The sequence below is a fragment of the Schistocerca piceifrons genome, chromosome 2 (genome assembly GCF_021461385.2).
Source record: "Schistocerca piceifrons isolate TAMUIC-IGC-003096 chromosome 2, iqSchPice1.1, whole genome shotgun sequence".
Taxonomy (NCBI): domain Eukaryota; kingdom Metazoa; phylum Arthropoda; class Insecta; order Orthoptera; family Acrididae; genus Schistocerca; species Schistocerca piceifrons.
Genome location: NC_060139.1, coordinates 386,326,670 through 386,342,466, shown reverse-complemented (window position 1 = coordinate 386,342,466; position 15,797 = coordinate 386,326,670). Strand labels below are relative to the sequence as shown.

The window sequence follows — 15,797 nt, the reverse complement described above, 5'->3', positions numbered from 1 at the left end:
TGGGAGAACTGAAATCGCATAACCCAGAAGAAACATAACACTCCATCGGAATTTGTAAAATCATTGGTAAAAGTATTAAACCAAGCGACTGTTCAATTTGGTGTGTAGAAGATACGAAACTTTCGGAAAAATGTCAGCCACAAAATTCCAAGATAGCAAGGGCAGATACAAGGTGCGTCTGTAAAGTTCGGTTAATAGTCTCAGAAAATAAAGAAAATAAGCGATGCAAACAAAGCACTTTTATTGTTCTTTAAAATAATCACCATTAGCTACAACACACTTCTGATATCGGTTGTAAAGTTGTTGGAAACTGCAAGCAGACGCCTCTTGTGGAATCGCTAGAAACACCGTAGTCACACGTTGTTGGATATTCACCTGGTTAGAGGCTATGAGACGACGTTATACCAATATGATCCGGGGACCATGCGACAGTCAATGGTGTGGTGTTCATCTTCTCCGCCTCCCAAAAAAATGTCGGCTGACAAAATCCAGCATTAAGACGATGTTAATCGCCTTTTTCCGCTGCGAGGGCTTGCTCCGTCATGAATTTCTACTCGAGGTAGGCGGGGAGGACAATGAAGATTATGCCACTGACTGTTTCTTTGTCTCCTTATCGTACTAGTAGAACCCTGGATCGTTTCCTGTGATGAGACGGACATCCAACAGGTTGTGACCGCGGTGCATCCAGCGATTCCGCAAGAGGCGTCTGCTTTCAGTTTCCTAAAGCTTTACCTCCGGTTTTAGAAGTGTGTTGTGGCTAATGGAGATTACTTTGAAGCTCAGTGAAGGTGTTTTGTTATCACCGCTTGTTTCCTCTATTTTCCGAGACCGTTCACCGAACTTTACAGACGCACCTTGTGAGTATGACACTATCGCACAATCAGCTTAACAGCGCATGCATCCAAGCTGCTGACTAGAATAACATACAGAAGAATGGAAAAGAAAATTGAGGGCGTGTTAGACGACGATCATTTCGACTTTGGGGAACGTAAAGGCACGAGAAGGCAGATTTGACATCGCGGTTGATAATAGAAGCAAGACTGAAGAAAAATCAGGACATCCTGATAGGATTTGTCGACCTAGAACGAGAGTCAAGCAATATAAAATTGTGGAACATGTTCGAAATTCTGAGAAAAATAGGAGTGAGCTCTAGGGAAAGACAGATAATACACAATAGAAATGTACGAGAACCCAGAAGAAATTATCTGATTAGAAGACCAAAAACTAATTGCTCGGATTAAAAATGGTATAACAAAGGGATGCAGTCTTTCGCCCCAACTGTTCAATCTATACATCGAAGAAACAATGACGAAAATAAAAGAACGGTTGAAGAATCGCATTGGAATTCAGGGTGTAAGGATAGCAATAATAAGATTTGTTAATGACATTGCTATCCTCAGTGAAAGTGAAGTAGAATTACGGGATCTGTTGAACGGAATGAGCAGTCTAATGAGTACAGAATATGGATTAAGAGTATACAGGAAAAAGACAATAGTAATGAGAAGAACATGAATGAGAATAACACTGACATACCTCACATCGTTCTATGATTTACTTTAATGATTGTGTCCATGATCTCCATCTAAGGCTGGAGTTATTCAGCACGGTGAGTTTCTCTATGACTTATCGGAGCCTGTGATACAGTAGTGCAGATATAAGGTTCTACAGATTTCTAAAATTATTCGTGAAAGTGGCAACCAAACTGCTATTCTAGTTGGTCTATAGAATCTACGAGGCTAACAGCGTACCGTTAGACATCCGGAAGGCTGTACAAACACAGATACAAGTACAAATGGGTTCAGAGAAAGAAAGGAATACAGCAATATAACTCCCTTGAGAACGAAGCGCAGGGCAGCCAAGGACAACTTCGAAGATAGCATATGCAGAAGTATCGCGCTATCAACTTAACAGCTCACGCATCCAAGCCACTGACAAGGATAATATACAGAAAGATGGAAAAGAAAATTAAGAATCTGTTAGATGACGGTCAGTTTGGCTTTAGGAATGGTAAAGGTGCCAAAGATCCTTTATCATTTAGCTACAATATAGCAGGTCAGCAACTGGAAGCAGTTAATTCCATAAATTAGGCATTAGGAGTGACTTAAAATGGAATGATCGATCATATAAAGTTGATCGTCGGTGAAGCAGATGCCAGACTGAGATTCATTGGAAGAATCCTAATGAAATGCAATCCGAAAACAAAGGAAGTAGGTTACAGTACACGTGTTCGTCCACTGCTTGAATATTGCTCACCAGTGTGGGATCCGTGCCAGATAGGGTTGATAGAAGAGATAGAGAAGATCCAACGGAAAGCAGCGGGCTTCGTTACAGGATCATTTAGTAATCGCGAAAGCGTTACGGAGATGATAGATAAACTCCAGTGGAAGACTCTGCAGGAGAGACGCTCAGTAGCTCGGTACGGGCTTTTGTTAAAGTTTCGAGAACATACCTTCACCGAGGAGTCAAGAAGTATATTCCTCCCTCCTACGTATATCTCGCGAAGAGACCATGGGGATAAAATAAGAGAGATTAGAGCCCACACAGAGGCATACCGACAATCTTTCTTTCCACGAACAGTACGAGACTGGAATAGAAGGCAGAACCGATAGAGATACTCAAGGTACCCTCCGCCGCACACCGTCAGGTGGATTGCGGAGTAATGGATGTAGATGTAGCTCTGACATTGCTCGTGATAATGAAAGCAAGGCTGAACAAAAATCAAAGTACGCTAATTGGATTTTTCGATGTAGAAAAAGCATTAAAAGTGTTCGACAGTATGAAATGGTTCAAGACGTTCGAAATTACGAAAAAAAATTCTTTCTTAGAATCAACACTCTGGCTTGCTTCTTCTATTTATTTATTATTCTTTTTCTCCGAGTCATCGTCATATGAATGGATTCATGCAGCCGGCCTTGCGGGGAGAAATGAGAAATGCCGAGCTAAAACGAAGGAAGTAATTCTTCAAGTGCACCATTCATGAATGGAAGTGGAAATGGGGAAAACAGTGGCGATACTAGAAGACCTCCCGCAGATATCTTAAATTTTGAAGTCAGAGTGACTGGTATTCGTGGTATTCGACAGTGACTGTTTGTTACATCTAAAAAAAAATATCCCTTCAGAGAGCGCTATCAGTCAGTACCCCTGGTTAAGATGAAAAAAAAAAAAAAAAGTTTAATATTGCAACATGGTATGGTCTCGTCATCAGGAAAATGTGACAATAGAAAAAACATGAATACATACGGATCTTAAGGAATACCGCTCTGAAAAAGTTAAGAACGAATTAGATTAAGTACCATAACATAGTAATTACTAGGTTGAAATTTGTGGTCGGTTTCCCAGTCGTGCATAGAAAGCTGGACGTCACAAGGGGTGAGGTCAGCATGACCGTAGTATTATTGAAACTTCCTGGCAGATTAAAACTGTGTGCCGGACCGAGACTCGAACTCGGGACCTTCGCATTTCGCAGGCAAGTGCTCTACCATCTGAGCTACCCAAGCACGACTCACGCCCCGTCCTCACAGCTTTACTTCTGCCAGTACTTCGTCTCCTACCTTCCAAACTTTACAGAAGCTCTCCTGCGAACCTTGCAGAACTAGCACTCCTGAAAGAAAGGATATTGCGGATACATGGCTTAGCCACAACCTGGGGGATGTTTCCAGAATGAGATTTTCACTCTGCAGCGGAGTGTGTGCTGATATGAAACTTCCTGGCAGATTGCATGCCGGACCGAGATTCGAACTCGGGACCTTTTCCTTTCGCGGGCGAGTGCTCTACCACCAGAAGCGAACCCTGCCTGCATAATATTAAATTTTCTTCAAGTGAAGAATCAACACAATTCATTTAAACATCCAATGAACCGAATGCAAAATCTAAAAATAAAAAAATGCGTAAAATAAATGTATTGGACCGCAAAAGATCCGATACAAAAAAATAAAGTTACGAATTTATTATTTAGTTGAGGTCCACAGGAATTTTGAAAGAAATTTATTGTACTTCGTCTGGATGCACTTCGAGGGACGTCATGAGCAATATATTAGGCGCTGGAGGATGTCTGTCTGTGTATAAAGATACTAGGAAATGACGAAGGACTAAAATTGTACAAATAAAGTTTTGAATTACTTGTCAAGTAATTTTATTTCACTCCTACACTTTCCCACACCCAAGGCGCAGGAAATATCAAGATACTGGGAACATGACAATTAATCCAATGCTATCTCATCGTCCATCGTCTTACATCTTTTATAGGAGCGGGTTCATTACTCAAGTATGTAATCACTTCAGTTTTACAGACTGAAAATTTTAAATTGTAATTAGGAGATTAAACGACTAATGACTGACTACGTAAGCTAAGGTATCATTACAATTTAAAATTTTCAGAAATGAAAGGCTTTACTGATCCACTGTGAATATTAATGACTGCCTGCACATCCATAATATACGATCTCGTGAAGAGGTACTACATGCCAAATTGTAACGTGATTCCCGCTGTTGAAACCGTGGCTAAATTCGTGGATCTGCAAAGAATAACGCGTTTTAACACAGTTTGCCAAAGGTTTCTCCGAACACTGCAAAGAAAGTTGTGTTTCGTGAAGTGCACACATTGTCATCTCATTTATACGTCAACGGCTGACTTTTCTCTGCGTTTTCTGAAGAACATCTTCCCTCCAGAAACAACGCGTAAATTACTATTAAAGCCTTTCTCCTCGTGTCCTTCATGTTAAATCCTCCCCAGCCCCCCCCCCCCCCCCTCTTCTCTCTCTCTCTCTCTCTCTCTCTCTCTCTCTCTCTCTCTCTCTCTCTTCTGTGTGTGTGTGTGTATGTGTGTGTGTGTGTGTGTGTGTGTGTGTGTGTGTTTTGCGAAAGACCCTAACTGGACCTGTTATGTGCTATTACCCGCGTGTTTCCAAGATTTACGATAATGGCTATAACTTCGTACTTCGGTGTGATCTCTTAAAAAAAGTAGCAGACACAGACGCCAAGGAAATTCAGATACTGGAAAGGAACTAACGCGTAAAACAGATTGCAAAACTGGTAACAAGCGAAATGAGGATATAGTAGCTATAACGTGTACCAGCAGTTAATCATGTCGGAGCACGAGAAATTATTTGGTCGCGACCAAAAATCTTGTCAAGCACATCCAGTACAGCGCCGTAGATTGTACTAAAAAGGAAATACCACCACTAACTAGGTAGCCAGTAGACAATGTGCTATATCCCCACAAACAGCGCTCATAAAAACAAAATATCCAGTTATTTCCAGCAAATAAACTGCAGTAGCACCATTTATAGAAGGCAGAGGCCCATCGCACCATCGCAGAAGGAGAAAAAAGACAACACCTTCGACACTAATGACGAAAGCTGAACATAAAACGCGAATTACTTTCTGTCCAGAAATGGCGTTAACAGAAATTAAAAGGCGGTTTAAGATAGGGTGTCCTCCCAACAAGATATTACTATTACTAATATTTTTCATGTAAGTACAACAATCTTTGAAATCTCAAAAACACATGCACGTGTGCACGAACGCACACTCGCGCGCGATCGCGCGCGCGCACACACACACACACACACACACACACACACACACACACACACACACACACACACACAATAAAAAGTGATCACATTTTTGAGAAGGTGCCATAAACGGCAGAAAATAATAACGACTTGTTATGGTTTCTGTGTTCGACTAAAAAAATTGTAATGTATGTAGTCTTCAGACCATTACTGTGCATTTTGTAACTAAAATTTAGACACTATACACATTTAAAGTGAAGAGATAAATTAGAAACTAGTTTTGGCTGTAAATTTCTGACGCAGTATGTACACTACTGGCCATTAAAATTGCTACACCACGAAGATGTGCTACAGACGCGAAATTTAACCGACAGGAAGAAGATGCTGTGATATGCAACTGATTAGCTTTTCAGAGCATTCACACAAGGTTGGCGCCGGTGGCGACACCTACAACGTGCTGACATGAGGAAAGTTTCCAACCGATTTCTCATACACAAACAGCAGTTGACCGGCGTTGCCTGGTGAAACGTTGTTGTGATGCCTTGTGTGAGGAGGAGATATGCGTACCATCACGTTTCCGACTTTGATAAAGGTCGGATTGTAGCCTATCGCGATTGCAGTTTATTGTATCGCGACATTGCTGCTCGCGTTGGTCGAGATCCAATGACTGTTGGCAGAATATGGAATCGGTGGGTTCAGGAGGGTAATACGGGACGCCGTGCTGGATCCCAACGGCCTCGTATCACTAGCAGTCGTGATGACAGGCATCTTATCCGCATGGCTGTAACGGATCGTGCAGCCACGTCTCGATCCCTGAGTCAACAGATGAGGCGTTTGCAAGGTAACAACCATCTGCACGAACAGTTCGACGACGTTTGCAGCAGCATTGACTATCAACTCGGAGACAATGGCTGCGGTTACCCTTGACGCTGCATCACTGACGGGAGCGCCTGCGATGGTGCACTCAACGACGAACCTGGGTGCACGAATGGCAAAACCTCATTTTTTCGGATGAATCCAGGTTCTGATTACAGCATCATTATGGTCGCATCCGCGTTTGGCGACGTCGCGGTGAACGCACATTGGAAGCGTGTATTCGTCATCGCTATACTGGCGTATCACCCGGCGTGATGGTATGGGGTGCCATTGGTTACACGTCTCTGTCACCTCTTGTTCGCATTGACGGCACTTTGAACAGTGGACGTTTCATTTCAGATGTGTTACGACCCGTGGCTCTACCCTCCATTCGATCCCTGCGAAACCCTACATTTTAGCAGGGTAATGCTCGACCGCATGTTGCAGGTCCTGTACGGGCCTTTCTGGATATAGAAAATGTTCGACTGTTACCCTGGGCAGCACATTCTCCAGATCTCTCACCAATTGAAAACGTCTGGTCAATGATGGCCGAGCAACTGGCTCATCACAATACGCCAGTCACTACTCTTGATGAACTGTGGTATCGTGTTGAAGCTGCATGGGCCAGCTGTACCTGTACACGCCATCCAAGCTCTGTTTGACTCAATGCCCAGGCGTATCAAGGCCGTTATTACGGCCAGAGGCGGTTGTTCTGGGTGTTGATTTCTCAGGATCTATGCACCCAAATTACGTGAAAATGTAATCACATGTCAGTTCAAGTATAATATATTTGTCCAATGAATACCCGTTTATCATCTGCATTTCTTCTTGGTGTAGCAATTTTAATGTCCAGTAGTGTATATACTGCATGGGCAGTGCGTACTAAAGTCGATTTAAAGCTCTGGCAACCGGATAACGGTAATACATTAAATCTATTCACAATTGCGAATAATGACGACCATCAGCTGTAGAATTGAATGACAACAGTGAAAATTTGTACGGAAGCGGAGCTCAACCTTGGCTTCCCGTTTATCGCGAGGGGTCGCCTTACCATATGGCTATTCATGCACAACTCACAAAATGTTCAAATGTGTGTGAAATCTTGTGGGACTTAACTTCTAAGATCATCAGTCCCTAAGCTTACACACAACTTTAACCTAAATTATCCTGATAACAAACACACACACCCATGCCCGAGGGAGGACTAGATCTCTCGCCGGGACCAGCCGCACAGTCCACGACTGCAGCGCCCTAGACCGCTCGGCGAATCCCGCGCGGCACGCACGACTCACATCATGCATACATACATGTCCAAAGGAGCTTTGCATCCTAATCAGACGCAGGCACTGCAATATCGTATTTCTCTGCCAATATCGGGCAATCGACTTTCAAGTATAACGTTTGACCCGTACGGGAATATACCTAATAGATGTACAGCTACATCTACATCTACATACATACCCCGAAATCCACCATACGGTGCGTGGCAGGGGGTACCTCGTACCACAACTAGCATCTTCACTCCCTGTTCCACTCCCAAACAGAATGAGGGAAAAATGACTGCCTATATGCCTCTGTACGAGCCCTAATCTCTCTTATCTTTGTAGTCTTTCCGCGAAATGTAAGTTGGCGGCAGTAAAATTGTACTGCAGTCAGCCTCAAATGCTGGTTCTCTACATTTCCTCAGTAGCGATTCACGAAAAGAACGCCTCCTTTCCTCTAGAGACTCGCACCCGAGTTTCTGAAGCATTTCCGTAACACTCGCGTGATGATCAAACCTACCAGTAATAAATCTAGCAGGCCGCCTCTGAACTGCTTGTATGTCCTCCCTCAATCCGACCTGATAGGGATCCCAAACGCTCGAGCAGTACTCAAGAATAGGTCGTATTAGTGTTTTATAAGCGGTCTCCTTTACAGATGAACCACATCTTCCCAAAATTCTACCAATGAACCAGAGACGACTATCCGCCTTCCCCACAACTGCCATTACATGCTTGTCCCACTTCATATCACTCTGCAATGTTACGCCCAAATATTTAATTGACGTGACTGTGTCAAGCGCTACACTACTAATAGAGTATTCAAACATTACAGGATTCTTTTTCCTATTCATCTGCATTAAGTTACATTTATCTATATTTAGAGTTAGCTGCCATTCTTTACACCAATCACAAATCCTGTGCAAGTAATCTTGTATCCTCCTACAGTCACTCAACGACGACACCTTCCCGTACACCACAGCATCATCAGCAAACGGCCGCACATTGCTATCCACCCTACACAAAAGATCATTTATGTAGACAGAAAACAACAGAGGACCAACCACACTTCCCTGGGGCACTCCAGATGATACCCTCACCTCCGATGAACAGTCACCGTCGAGGACAACGTACTGGGTTCTATTACTTAAGAAGTCTTCGAGCCACTCACATACTTGGGAACCAATCCCATATGCTCGTACCTTAGTTAAGAGTCTGCAGTGGGGCACCGAGTCAAACGCTTTCCGGAAGTCAAGGAATATGGCATCTGTCTGATACCCTTCATCCATGGTTCGCAAGATATCATGTGAAAAAAGGGCGAGTTGCGTTTCGCAGGAGCGATGCTTTCTAAAGCCGTGCTGATGCATGGACAGCAACTTCTCTGTCTCAAGGAAATTCATTACATTCTAACTGAGAATATGTTCGAGAATCCTGCAACAAACCGATGTTAAGGATATTGGTCTGTAATTTCGAGGATCCGTCGTTCTACCCTTCTTATACGCAGGTGTCACCTGCGCTTTTTTTCCAGTCGCTCGGGACTTTACGTCGGGCAAGAGATTCGCCAAGTAAGGAACCAATGCAGTAGAGTACTCTCTGTAAAACGGAATTGGAATCCCATGTACGAGTACTGGTCGTAGACGCATAATTGACAACATATGGGGGTTTGGGTCTGGCCGTGAGTCGTGTACGGATAGCCAAATGCTGAAGACGACCGCTCGTGATAAGCACGAAATCCGGGTTCGAGTCCAGGTCCGGCACAAATTTTCGTTATCGTCATTCCATTCCACAGCTGATGGTTGTCATTATTCGCAATTGCGAATACATTTAATGTATTTCATAGCGCCTGTAGTCACCGCAGTGCTTGTTGCTTCGGACATGCGTGCATGTCCAAAGGACCTTTGCATCGTAATCAGAATAACACAGGCACTGCAATATCGGATTACGGTAAGTCCTTCCCCTTAAAACCAAACTGTAGCACCTTAATGTGACAAACAACTTTACCTGACAAGACTGCTGAGAAAGTCTATTCGCGCGAAACGAACCCATACTCATATCCTCGACAAAAATAAATGAAGAATCGTATTCGGAGTCCGGTAAGTTTCATGTTTTAGAAAAACGAATCGAAAATGTTAGGGAGACTGCGAACTCAGAAGCAGCTGTCAGCAGCCATGCACTTGAACACAGGTTTAACTACGGATGTATCCGACGCTGTAGATGGGAAAGAAAGACAAACGACTGCTTCAGACTTCTTGTCCAAAATGGGATTTATAGTGCTTGCAGTTTGATAATTAATAGGAACCTAATGTAAGAATTATATGCAGAGAGTCTAGTCACTTAACAAGTTTGACATATACACTCCTGGAAATTGAAATAAGAACACCGTGAATTCATTGTCCCAGGAAGGGGAAACTTTATTGACACATTCCTGGGGTCAGATACATCACATGATCACACTGACAGAACCACAGGCACATAGACACAGGCAACAGAGCATGCACAATGTTGGCACTAGTACAGTGTATATCCACCTTTCGCAGCAATGCAGGCTGCTATTCTCCCATGGAGACGATCGTAGAGATGCTGGATGTAGTCCTGTGGAACGGCTTGCCATGCCATTTCCACCTGGCGCCTCAGTTGGACCAGCGTTCGTGCTGGACGTGCAGACCGCGTGAGACGACGCTTCATCCAGTCCCAAACATGCTCAATGGGGGACAGATCCGGAGATCTTGCTGGCCAGGGTAGTTGACTTACACCTTCTAGAGCACGTTGGGTGGCACGGGATACATGCGGACGTGCATTGTCCTGTTGGAACAGCAAGTTCCCTTGCCGGTCTAGGAATGGTAGAACGATGGGTTCGATGACGGTTTGGATGTACCGTGCACTATTCAGTGTCCCCTCGACGATCACCAGTGGTGTACGGCCAGTGTAGGAGATCGCTCCCCACACCATGATGCCGGGTGTTGGCCCTGTGTGCCTCGGTCGTATGCAGTCCTGATTGTGGCGCTCACCTGCACGGCGCCAAACACGCATACGACCATCATTGGCACCAAGGCAGAAGCGACTCTCATCGCTGAAGACGACACGTCTCCATTCGTCCCTCCATTCACACCTGTCGCGACACCACTGGAGGCGGGCTGCACGATGTTGGGGCGTGAGCGGAAGACGGCCTAACGGTGTGCGGGACCGTAGCCCAGCTTCATGCAGACGGTTGCGAATGGTCCTCGCCGATACCCCAGGAGCAACAGTGTCCCTAATTTGCTGGGAAGTGGCGGTGCGGTCCCCTACGGCACTGCGTGGGATCCTACGGTCTTGGCGTGCATCCGTGCGTCGCTGCGGTCCGGTCCCAGGTCGACGGGCACGTGCACCTTCCGCCGACCACTGGCGACAACATCGATGTACTGTGGAGACCTCACGCCCCACGTGTTGAGCAATTCGGCGGTACGTCCACCCGGCCTCCCGCATGCCCACTATACGCCCTCGCTCAAAGTCCGTCAACTGCACATACGGTTCACGTCCACGCTGTCGCGGCATGCTACCAGTGTTAAAGACTGCGATGGAGCTCCGTATGCCACGGCAAACTGGCTGACACTGACGGCGGCGGTGCACAAATGCTGCGCAGCTAGCGCCATTCGACGGCCAACACCGCGGTTCCTGGTGTGTCCGCTGTGCCGTGCGTGTGATCATTGCTTGTACAGCCCTCTCGCAGTGTCCGGAGCAAGTATGGTGGGTCTGACACACCGGTGTCAATGTGTTCTTTTTTCCATTTCCAGGAGTGTATTAATGAGGCGTGGCGTTGGCCTCACCGTAGAACCCATTCATATTTCGCCTACGCATCTGGCATAGAGAGATTAGGTTTTCTGTAATAACGAGCTAATCTATGTTACAACAGGGAGACTTATGAGAAACTGTGATCCAGTCGAAACGCTACAAAAATTAAGATACAACCGAGAAGTCATCTATGAATTTATTAGCAAAATGTTGGGAAACAATAATTATAAATTAGAAAAATATCTGAATAAAACTTAATTCCTGAGTGCTATGAAGTGATCCATGCAACAAAATTTCTTTCTCAATCTGAGAAGTGTGAGGAGAAGTGCTTAGAAAATGTGCCCATTAATTATGCCTATTCGTGAAAAGTATGATACAACAGCTTCATTTCTTGAGTGAAACCCCTTCATAAATTCAGTAATTTTTCTGAAAACCACAGAAAAGATACATACTAATACATTCAATCGATGACCGGGTACGATTATAGTAGTGGCAAGAGTCATTTGGGCTAAGGCAAAATGTCGTAATTTTGTGATAAGCTGTTTCAGTTTGTGAACAAATCACGGTTCAGATAAAGGAAAATTCCAACTTCAAGAACGTAGCTGATTTTATACAAACTTCTACGAACAGAAATATTGTTATGATCTCTACTTTAAGTTACCAATAAGTTTCTAATTCTATGATTGGTGTTTCTCGATTTTCCGCGAATATTCACTTATTAGTTTCAATAATCGCAATTCTGGACAGAAAGTGTTATTGGTAATCCAATAGAGAAGCAATTAATGAGTAATTATAAATGACATTTTTAAGAAATGTATTACCCATTTACTGTAAACAAGCTTGTTATGAAAGTTTAAAAAATGTATTTTGAACGGAAAGGCAACATTAGATTCAATATACCAACAATAGTTAGGACACAAATAGAAGGTCAAATCGTTTATTGAGTAAATGTTGAAGAGAACGTAAACTAGACTAAAATTATGGAGATCTGAACAGAATGGATTTGGAACATCAGAGGTTAAATAGTTGTTAACTTTGGAGACATTACAGTCTACAAGTTCATGACGTTTGCCTATTTTACTTTAGTACGGTACTGTCTTAAAATGCAAGACAATTCGATTATAATTCCACATAAAAATAATTATAAATTATATATGAAATTCATTTACATGTTGTAGACATCTGTTTCAGCAAATCGGAAGAGGAACATAAACTTTGACTTATACTTTTTATCCAACGGAACAAAAAAAGTCTGTTCATGTTTGAGGTTAGTAGTTACGTGCTCTGTGAGTAGCTGTGATGTGATGAATTTACTTCTGTACAGAAGGGGAGATTTTTCATTACGTACCACGTTCAGTGTCAGTCTACAGCAAATAACAAAAATAAACATATTTACCGCGTTTGTCTAGCAAAAAACAAAAATAAACAAAAATATGCATATCTACCAGAGTTTGCTTCGCTCAAGTGTATAGGAAGGTATTGAGTTAAAAGCACTGCAGCTGACGAAGGATTCATAGATTTAGAAATATATCGTAATGCAAATAGATAAACATTTTTTATTACTGTTAAATATAGTCAGTATTACAGATGTTAACAGCAGAAAGAATGAAAACATACGACAGCTGTCTCCTTTCAATAACTCGATCTATACACACAGAAGAGCTGTTGCATTAAAGTAATTAGTGTTATATGAGAATCTATCTGTTTTAAGGTTTGGTAGTGTTTATTACTTATTTTGAAATGTCCAGGATGTAAGCGCACACAAATTTTTGCAATTGCATCTTACTTTAAGTATTAAGGGTGTAGGTATTATAGTACGCCATAAATGGTTAACTAGTGTACACCTTTTTAGTGGGGCAAGGAAGTGTGATAAAGTGCGCAAGGGTTTCACAATTAGAAATCGCTTACATCAGTATCTGCTGCGCAAAAGCCTATTTTTCAATATCAAATTAGTTTTAGAACTGTACTCAACACGGAAAATAATGGCTGACAACTTGGTCTGCTAGAAGAATTAAGAAATATTATTATAGAAAGAAAAGTTTTCTGAGAACATGTTAAATGAAAAGAAAAGAGTTTAACAGTTAAAGATTTTCTTAAAAGTATTTAACAGTTTCAATCTTATGACGTCGCATCTGATATCGTCACAAATACTTGTTTGCAAATGGTATCTACTTGTAAATAAAAATTTTATATTTCCGTATCATGTTGGAAAAACACCTCTGCATATGTAGAAACTTAACATCTTGACGTCTGGATAATCTTTGACTTGTTTGAATTCTGTTTACAAATGTTCTGTCGTACGAGAACTGTGTACATGTATTCAAATATGTCTACTTTTACTGTGCTTTTTATGCTTTATATTTTTATGATCCCACCAGTTTAGTTAAGACACCAATATTTTGGTCTCACGTTTGACTCTAATCATTGCAGAAAATGGTCTTTCGGTTTCGTCTCAATGTTATGAAATTGTAGTCTGAAAGTGGCACCTATAATAGGCCAATACCTATGTACTTTTAACAGGATCAGCAGTAACCTAAATGCGAAAAATGAGGTTGACCAGTCAAGCATCTGAGGATGAACACCCACGGCTCGAAATGCGTAGTGCGTAACTTAAGGTGGTTTTGTTTTCTATTTTATTTTTGTTTATTAGGTGCCGCGAGACCTTGCAAGCCCATACTGTTTGGTCATGCAGTGACTCTGCACATAGGTCACAGATTGTAGACTAGAAAATTTATAAACCAAAGAATTAATAACAGATGAAAACATGTATCAGAGCGTATAAATTAATAATAGAGTATAGATAAACGTACCGTACTATTGCGAGGAAGGAGTGTACCAGAAGGAAATATTTCGATTTTATTACCTGGAGTTTATCCAGGACCGTTTTCACCATCGGGCAAGACAAGACGACTGCTCAGGGCGGCAAATTTTAGGGGCGGCAAAGGGAGGTAAAAATTAATTGCAAATCACACAGTGAAAAACTTCAGAAAGTGAGGAGAAAAAAAATTTAAAACAGGAAAAACTTAAAACACTAAATTGTTTTCAAAAGGGTACGCAACAGATACATAATAAGTCTTTACTTACTTTGACGAAAGTAAACACATTGTCCATTTCTATCTCATAACGAAAGCAGCTGCTACTGAGTACGAAAGGGAAACAAACATTCTTGCAATAAAATGAAATAAAAATTGTTGCGAGATTTGGTTGCACTGGTATATTTAGTTAAGTTCTAATTGAAAATGTTCAGCACCTTCTTCCACTTTCATTTGTTTTAATTTTCAAAAATTGAGGACAAAAAAATAAGAAATCGTGGACATTTGTTGCCCCCAGCCAGTTTTAAAGGAAATCAGAGTTGTCCCTATAAAATGAAGATGCCTGTTCAACCTGGTTTAATGCTTAAAAGTGAAACAAGAGATTTGCGTTGTTGTGCTGTTGGTGGTGGTGGTGATGGTGGAGGAGGAAGACTGATCATAGTAAAAAAGAGGGGAAGTCATTCTTCAATTCTCGCGTAGAGCGGTAGAACACCTAGCAACGGCACTGTGTTTATCATTCAGTTTTTCCAGTTCTGTCTACTGAAAATGAACATGCTGAGTGTATTTTTCTGTACAATGCTTAAGGAAGTGTCAACCAACCGCAAACCGCTTCTCCGTCTAGTGTCCACTGAATTACTGAACGAATGAATCTTTACCGACGGGTTGTTGACTCGTCAGTGGGATTTAGAGTGGGCAGTGGCATAACAGGTGGAAATCAACCGCTTAGTAAACAAAGTCTAGCGTCAGCGCACGTGCGTCTGCTAAACTGCCACGGCGAGGGTAATGACGCTGGTAGCACGCGAGTCCCACCGAGGGGAAGATGTCTGTCGAGTGAGCATTTCCCGTGACAACAGCTGTGGGGACGGATGCTGCGCCAGCGCCGGTGGCCAGCCCCGCTGCCGAGCGAGTATTGACTGCGGCGGAGGCGGCAGTGGCAGCGGCGGGGCTGGGAGCGGGGGCGAGGCGCTGCTGCTCGCGTGACTCACCGGCTGTGGGGCAGGCGTCCGGGGGCGGCCCGCGTCGCGTCGCGCGGCCACCGGCGTCGGCGTAGGCAGGGCGTCCGCCGGCTGTGCAGCAGGGCGCTGCGAGGCGCCTCTTCTCCGGTGGCGAACGCGTGTCGTGGGGCGGCCGGTCGCAGCACTGCAGCCGCGGCCGCAACGGCCAGCTGTCGCCACCTGCGCCGGCGCCCGACTGCGCACGCGCGAGCCGTCCGGGTGCGCCGCGGAATGCGCAGGCGCGAACGTAGCGGCTGTCGTCGCTTTGTGTACAGTCCGGCTCGCTTCTGTGTGTGTGCGTGTAAGCGCACGCTACTTGACGGCAGAGCAATGTGCGTTTCATGATACACGAGCTACCCGCAGCCTCTTCAC

The 15,797-nt window shown here is 43.5% G+C and overlaps 1 long non-coding RNA gene across 1 annotated transcript in view; it reads right to left on the bottom strand.

Moving 5' to 3' along the window:
* LOC124777918 overlaps window positions 1-15,483 on the bottom strand; it is a 761,041-nt gene extending 745,558 nt beyond the window's left edge. The window contains exon 1 of the long non-coding RNA XR_007015802.1: window positions 15,417-15,483. This is a non-coding gene — a long non-coding RNA (uncharacterized LOC124777918). The remainder of the gene's footprint in view (window positions 1-15,416) is intronic.
* Window positions 15,484-15,797: the final 314 nt, after the last annotated feature.